This window comes from Ovis canadensis, chromosome 25 (assembly GCF_042477335.2).
Source record: "Ovis canadensis isolate MfBH-ARS-UI-01 breed Bighorn chromosome 25, ARS-UI_OviCan_v2, whole genome shotgun sequence".
NCBI lineage: Eukaryota > Metazoa > Chordata > Mammalia > Artiodactyla > Bovidae > Ovis > Ovis canadensis.
In genome coordinates this window covers 18,694,967-18,702,797 of record NC_091269.1, presented here as the reverse complement: position 1 = coordinate 18,702,797, position 7,831 = coordinate 18,694,967, and the positions used below count along the sequence as shown (strand labels likewise).

Here is a 7,831-nt window from a genome sequence, read left to right as displayed (position 1 = left end):
CCGCTCCTTAAAAGAAAAAAAATGCTACAGGAAATCCTTTCATGGAAGCCTGCTGAAACTGGATTGTAGGGGCTCTGGGGTCTGCTAGGCATATTCAAGAGTGTAAGTTGTATAGCAATAACTGAAAATGCTTTAGAAATCTAGACACAAGTATTCAGTGAAGGCTGGGATAGACAAGGAAGGCTTAGATGAATTGACATTTTAAGATGGGCCTTGAACTCTGGGCAGGGAATAGGGGCTCGAAGGAAAGTGGTCTGACATTGCAGCTGAGCAGGGAGCTCCATCAGAGAGCCACAGAAAGGAGAGTGTCCAGATGGATTTAGAGACACCAGATGAGATGCCACTGGTGTCGGATAAGGAGGCCTTTTAAAACATGATGTTTCCCCACCCCACCATCAGGGAGGTCTCCTCATTTCTCAGAAATTGCAAGATACTGTGCCTAATTTTAATTGAGGTGGTAATCAATGACACAGAGAGGAGGATGTGGAGGTGTGCGGGCCGGTCACTCATCACCCATTAGGGCGTCTGTAGAGTGAACTGAGGGCAACAAAGTCCCCGCTCTCTGGACCTGGAGGCAGGTCGGAAAGCAGGGCAAGCTTTGTCAGCACACAGGTTCCTTACACTTGGGACAGGCTGAGTGAGATCTTTAGGGAGCCCGAAGCACTGAGAACATTTGGTCTGTTCATGACCCCATCGATTCCAAACAAGTCCAAACCACAGAAATAAGTGCAGGCAGTCCAACCAAGTTGTGGTTTTCTCCATCTAGGTTGTATAATTGCTTTTATAAATCAATGAAAAATCGAGTCTCTCTCATTACATCATTGTCCTAAGTGTCCTCTGGCCTGCCTGTTGGGTAACCAATATCAGGATGGCTGGCCAGAACATTTACTGCAGCACGAAGGCTCACAGGAGAGTCAAGGGTCCTATTTCATTGCCTCTATGGACAGTCTGTGCTGACTGGGGGGCCTCCACCCCGACCCTGAAGGTTGGGTGCTATAGCCTACCACCACCGCCATCCAGCAACACATGCCCAGTATGGTACTTTCATGGATCTGCTCGTGGGCAGTACCTACCATTGGGCAGCAGGCAGTGTTGGGACCTGACCTAGCTCTTTGTGCAGGATACTGCTCCTTATGTGAGGTAAGGAGAGCGAGATGTCTCAAGCCATTGTGTCTTCCTTGCTGAAGCATTGGGTGTTGAGAATGCAGCTGTAGAGCAACTCCTCAGGGAGCTTCTGCCTCTTTGTCTGGGCGAGATGCTTCCTCTGAGGTCCTGGCTCTCCTGTCCCCACTGCTCTCAGCAGCATCATGCTTTGTGGCAGTCTGTCTCCCCTACTATCTCATATTTAGCTTTAGTCAAGAAATGTGCGTGCATTTATCTTTGTATCTTTAGTGCTTAAAACAGAGCCTGGCACTGTGGAAGTACCCAAAATATGTTTCCTGAGAGAATGAGTGAACAAACCATTGCCCTGGAGCAGAAAATCAGCTGCAGGTGTGGGCCATCCTGAGTAAGTTCAGAAGGGCTGAACTGGGGTACATCGTGAATTTTAGAAAAACCTATATCCCTATGGCAGGTACTACCCGTAAGAAATCAGAAAAGAAGGATAAAAGGAGGTGAGGAGATAAATGAAAAGGGAAAACACAGCATAGTTTTTGAGCCCATCCATGCGTTCAGTGCAGCTGGAACAAGGTGCTGTGTGGTTTAGGGAGTGTTATTGAAGGTGGAGTAGAAGGCATATGGCTTCCCAGGTGGCTCAGTGGCAAAGAATCTGCCTGCCAATGCAGGAGAGGCAGGTTCGATTCCTGGATTGGGAAGATCCCTGGAGTAGGAAATGGCAACCTGCTCCAGTAATGTTGCCTGGAAAAGTCCATGGAGAGAGGGGCCTCACAGGCAAGCTATAGCCCACGGGACTGCAAAGAGTCAGCTGTGACTGAGTGGCTAAGTGCACAGGCACCCAGAAAGCATATCAGAGCTTCACCGGAATCAGACGTTATTTCCTCCTAGCTGCCCACCTCACTTCTGTTGGAGAAAACAAGAGCAGGAGGTAATTCCTGCAAAGGAGTTTTTCCTGATGTTGGGGTATCATTTTTCCATGGGGTAACCAGAGGCTGCTGTGGGAAGCAGTCAAACTTACACACTGCTGCTGGCCTTGGCATAGAGAGCCACAGATGGCGGAATCACAGCCAAGCAGATTCTCCCCATTGATGGAAATCTTTTCTACACTAGTTCCCCGACCCGTGCCATCCCCCATCAGGAGGGTTCAGTTCAGTTCAGTCGCTCAGTCATGCCCGACTCTTTGCGACCCATGAATCGCAGCCCACCAGGCCTCCCTGTCCATCACCAACTCCCGGAGTTCACTCAGACTCACGTCCATTGAGTCAGTGATGCCATCCAGCCATCTCATCCTCTGTCGTCCCCTTCTCCTCCTGCCCCTAATCCCTCCCAGCATTAGAGTCTTTTCCAATGAGTCAACTCTTTGCATGAGGTGGCCAAAGTACTGGAGTTTCAGCTTTAGCACCATTCCTTCCAAGGAATCCCAGGGCTGATCTCCTTCAGAATGGACTGGTTGGATCTCCTTGCAGTCCAAGGGAGGGTAACTGATAAGAAAACCAGCTCTCATTAAGCATTTAGGAAACAGAAAGAAAGAGTGAGTTCCAGGGTCTTATCTGATCCAACATGACCTCTCCCTCCAGCATCCTCTATGCACTGGTTTTTGTAGTGTAACTTTTGGTTAGACGAGAGCGGAGACTGTATCCTATCATATAAAAATATAAGTGGGGTTGCCTTGGTTGAAGTGGAGGAGGGATCTAGAGCTCCATCCCCTTGGAGTAGATCTCCTTTCTTCCATTTCTAACCCCCTCTAGCAGGCAAATTAGCTTTGAGCATGGTGGGAAACCCATCACCCACTCCCATACTGGCCCAGGGCTCGCAAGTCACACTGCACAGCTCTCTATGATCGAAGGGAGATTTGCATGGTCCTCAGTGTTAGACTGAAAAGTGAACTAGCAGGCCAGATGAAACTGAGACAGAGGAGACCATCAAGGACATGTTCCGACAAGGCAAAACCTGCTTTATACCGCGGTACCAGTAGCAGAGCAATCACATGGATGTGCTGAAGTTAGCATCGCCAGAGGAAATCGCTTCACTGCCCAGAACTTCCTGGAACATTCAGCAGCCCGGTGAGGATGAGGTTCTGGAGGAGGCCTTGTCAACAGGGGGACTTGACCTCATCTTCGTGCCAGGTCTCGGGTTCGACAAACAGAGCAACCTTTCGGGACGGGGCAAGGGTTACTGTGACGCCTACCTGAAGCGCTGTCTGCAGTCCCAGGACGTGAAACCCTACCCCCTAGCCTTGGCTTTCAAAGAGCAGATCTGTCTCCAGGTCCCGGTGGATGAGAACGACGTGAAGGTAGACGACGTGCTTTACGAAGACTCCTGAGCACCTTTGGCTCTGACGACCGCAGCTGACAATCAAGGTTTTGTGCCAGAAAAAAGTCGAACATGTGTATTTTCTCGTTGTCAGAAATTAGCGGAGGTTGCACACTAATGTGAATGTGGGCTGTATTGTTTTCAGTGTGAGATGCACCTAACAGAAGCCAGTTTTAAAAATCAATAGCCGTGCGTGTAATAGAACGTTGATTAAAACGGAGGCTATCACCGTGTGATTTTCAAGTTGACTTTCTGGCCTTAATGTCCCAGGTTGGTCTGTCTGCTTTGTGGTGGTGGTGGTTTGGTTGCTCAGTCGAGCCTGACTCTTGGCGACCCCATGGACTATAGCCTGCCAGGCTCCTCTGTCTATGGGATTCTCCAGGCAAGAATACAGGGGTGGATTGCCATTACCTCCTCTCAATCCAGGGATCGAACCCAGGTCTCTCACTTTGCAGGCAGATTTTTTACCACTTGAGCCTTAGGGAATCCCTGGTTCTTCTGTGAAGTGTAAGTTGAACATTCACGAGGCCCTGTGCTCCAACTCAGAGTGTGAGGGGAAAGGAAACTTATGGGAAATGGACACTGTCATGAAGTCCTGTCAGGGGTCTGAGTCAGTCTGGCAGGCACACAGAGACCCAGAAATTACTAAATGACTTGGAGTTTGCTTTGCATTCAAAGTTCCCCAAGAATATTCTCCCCTTTTATCATGGCTTCACTTACTCAATTGGAAATTATGTCTGATGCTTTCTAACATTTGATGGACAACAGACTGAAACATTTTATGATTTAAATATTTAAATCTGGCTAATGTGTTCCCATCTCTGCTGTTCCGGATGTCAGGCACTGATGAGTTTAAGATCTGGTGTCTTAAAAGGACGCATTTAAATCAGTTCTAATGACATGGATGAAACTAGAGTCTATTATACAGAGTGAAGTAAGTCAGAAAGAAAAACACCAATAGAGTATATTAACGCGTATAGATGGAATTTAGAAAGATGGTAACGATGGCCATATATGCGAGACAGCAAAAGAGACACAGATATAAAGAACAGACTTTTGGACTCTGTGGGAGAAGATGAGGGTGGAATGATTTGAGAGAATAGCACTGAAACATGTATATTACAATCTGTGAAAGAGATGACCAGTCCAAGTTCCATGCATGAAGCAGGGCACTCGATGTCAGTGCACTGGGACAACACTGAGGGACGGGATGGGGGGGGAGGTGGGAGGGGGTTCAGGATGGGGGACACATGTACACCCGTGGGCGATTCATGTCAGTGTATGGCAGAAACCACCACAATGTTATAAAGTAATTAACCTCCAATTAAAATAAATAAGTAGATTAAAAAAAAAAAAAAAAAAGTGAACTAGACCCATACACATGGGGAGGGCATTGAAAACCATCCAATCCAGTTCCCCGGCTTTACGTAGAGGAGATGCAGGCCCAGAACACACTTCTGGAGACATGGCTAAATAATTGCAAAATCTGTCCAAAGAAACCAGATCTCTTCTTTTTCAAGTTCCTCGTGTATGTATAACTGAATCACTTTGTTATATACTTGAAACTAACACAACGTTGTGAATCAACTATACTCCAATATTAAAAAACAAAAAATAACCCAGATCTTCTGGTGCCCAGTCAACAACCCTATTTGTTTCCTTGTACATGATATTGCTTGTTCACATTTCAGAAAGATTTTTTAAAAAGTCATTAGGGCTAAAACAAAACAAAGGAAGGTTTTTCTTGTTAAAACCCAGTTAATAGGTACTTTTGGTTCTCTGGGATTATACCTTAAGCAGTCTAGCTGCTTTGAAATCGTGCCCTTTAGGGTTAAAAAATCTATCCTGAAACCATGCCCCATAGGGTTAACAGAAACTGGTGACTAACAGAAATTCTTGAGCTTGTCTTATAGAACAGCAGGTGAGAGAACAGCTTGGTAAACCCCCCTCGGCCTGGAACCTACCTTCACGGACCAAGGTCGCCTTAGTTATCTTTTGGACTCAATAACTGCCACCTATAGATAGCACCGCTGATGTTTGGGCTGCTATAGCAACGGGCGCATAAGCTGTTTTCCAGGATCTTGGAGTCAGCTCCTGTCCAGTTCAAGCCAGCTAAGACTGGTTGGGATCCCTGACCTTAAAACTGGGCCTGTGCAGGTGTCTGATGAGCAGCCTTTGATGTCAGAGTGTCAAAACTCCACCTCAGAGCACGCTAAGTGCCTTCATCTTTGAACATCCATCCCATGAAGAAGCTTGTAACTCGGACACACCTGCACAGAATGTCAACTTCTTCCGCTTTCCCCTTCCTCCAGTCGCCTTTCCCCATTCCTCAGACCACTCGGTTTCTTTATCCCATGTGTATCTCAAGCCTCTTGCCTTGGGGGAGGTGGATGTGAGATCTGATCTTCATCTCCTCAGTGGCTGCCTCATGAATAAGCCCCTTCTCTGCCTCACACTTAGGCTTCTCAGTGTTTGGCTTGTTGGGTGTCAGCGAAACAAACCCGGTTCGGTAACAGTCTTATCCTCCCACACATCTTGGTCACTTTACACTCAGCATGAAGAGGGTAAACCCACAACCTCGGTGAGGCAGATTTTGCACTGACTGGTTGCTTTTTAGCTCTGGATGTAATCCCTGGGGGTGGTGGGTGGAGACTTGATGCTGAGGAAGAGACAGGGAGCCATCACAGAGAGGAAGCCTTCTGACAGGCACCAGGGAGCCCTCTCCCCTGCTCGGCGTCCCTGAGGTCTGCACACTTCCTTGTGCTGCGGTTCTGTGTCAGTCAGGGGGCATGACTCTGAGGATGCAGTGCGCTTCTGTAGGAAGGCTCTGTCCCTTTACAGCTGAACCCTGAGGCAGGGCAATGGAGAACTGAGCAGTCTCTGCAGACAGCCTGGCCCTGCTGACACTCAGAGATCAACCTGACCTGGGCTAGTCTGGACTAGCTCAGGACACACAGGTGGAGGAACCAGCAGGTGACAAAAGGGAAGCAGCTGGCAAACCAGGGCCGGGCCGCCGGCTGAGAACCAAGAGGAGGCAAGGTGGTAAGAGGCTCCCACTGCGGCTGTGTGCGTTCAGGACGTGAAGGTGATACACATCTAAATGTTGCTGTATGTATGTTTAACTGAACTGTTTAATAACCCAGTGATATTTTATACTATAGAATGAATTCAATTTTGGTCACCTTATTAGACTGTTGATTCGTAACGTCGTGAGTTAAAAGAAATTCCTTCACGTGTGCTGGGAGATTAGAGCAGTTGACACCTGGCAGCACAAGGTCCAGAAACATGTCCTCAACGGCCCATGAAGGGGAGGAACCCTGAGACCAGTTTCAAGCCAAAGGGCACCTCGTTCCAAGTATAGGCCTTGAATCTCGCCTCCAGGACGCCCTCTGGAGCTTGTTTGCTATGTCACCCGGAGCGGGAGAGCTCTACTGCGTAGACCGTCATAAGTCTACACAGCCTCCTTTCTCTGCTCACTGAGACTTCCTCGGTGCTATTTGCAGAGGGTAGGGAAAGGCCTAGGTCGTCTGGGGTCCCCAGCTTACAGAGGGAAGAGGCAGAAGGAAGGGTCAAGCATGAAGTGAGTGCGCACACGAGGAGGTCAGGATGCGGGGCTGGGGGGGGGGCACAGGTGTGCGTGCGTGTGAGATCCTCGCCTCCGCGGCATCCTCAAGGCTCAGACCTGGGGGGGGGGGGGAGGGCACGGAAGCACATACACGGAGAGTGCTCCACCTTCTGAGCACATGATTTGGAAGCCCCTCCTTGGAGGTGGGCTTCATCCCCAGGCACCACAAATTTCTCGGCCGCGTGGAGAAGTGCCCCCCTGGAGGAACTCACCCTGAACCCTGCTTCACTCAGATTTCGCCTTCATCTCAGTGCTGTGATCCGGAAGCCGGGGCCCTGTGGCCTGGCCAGATTGGGCCAGCGGCTTCGCTGTTGTGTGAGCCACACCCTCTTGTGGCACAGGGGCCTTTGGGAAGGGAGCTTCAGGGGCCTCCCAGCTGCTTTCAGGGTTCTCCCCAAGGCCTCTGCACAGGGACAGCCGTCACTTCTGCTCTTGTGCGGACTTTTTTCCAGACAGTTTTAAAGGCGCACTGCGGGATGGGACTCTCCATTGGAGGCTTCTCCCAAAGCCCTCCTGTTCAGCCTCCGTCCTCGCTTTAGACTGTGCATGTAGCCAATCAGCGGGGTCTGTTAGGGTGAGGATGGGGGTATTGACCTTGAGCAGAGATGGGTCCTTCCTACCTTTTAGGCTCTGAGGATAGGTTGGTGAGTGGCAAATTTACGGTGAAAATTTGTAAATTCTGTCTTGCCCCAGTTCTGGCTCCACCACCCAACCCTTTCCCTCTGTCCTCTGTCTTCTGGGGCTGGAAGGAGATAATATTTGAGGGCCCCTCCCCTC

At 49.3% G+C, this 7,831-nt stretch overlaps 1 pseudogene; it reads left to right on the top strand.

The window, feature by feature from the left end:
• Window positions 1-1,566: 1,566 nt before the first annotated feature.
• On the top strand, window positions 1,567-3,448 carry LOC138929822 (5-formyltetrahydrofolate cyclo-ligase pseudogene; annotated as a pseudogene).
• The last annotated feature ends 4,383 nt before the right edge of the window (window positions 3,449-7,831 follow it).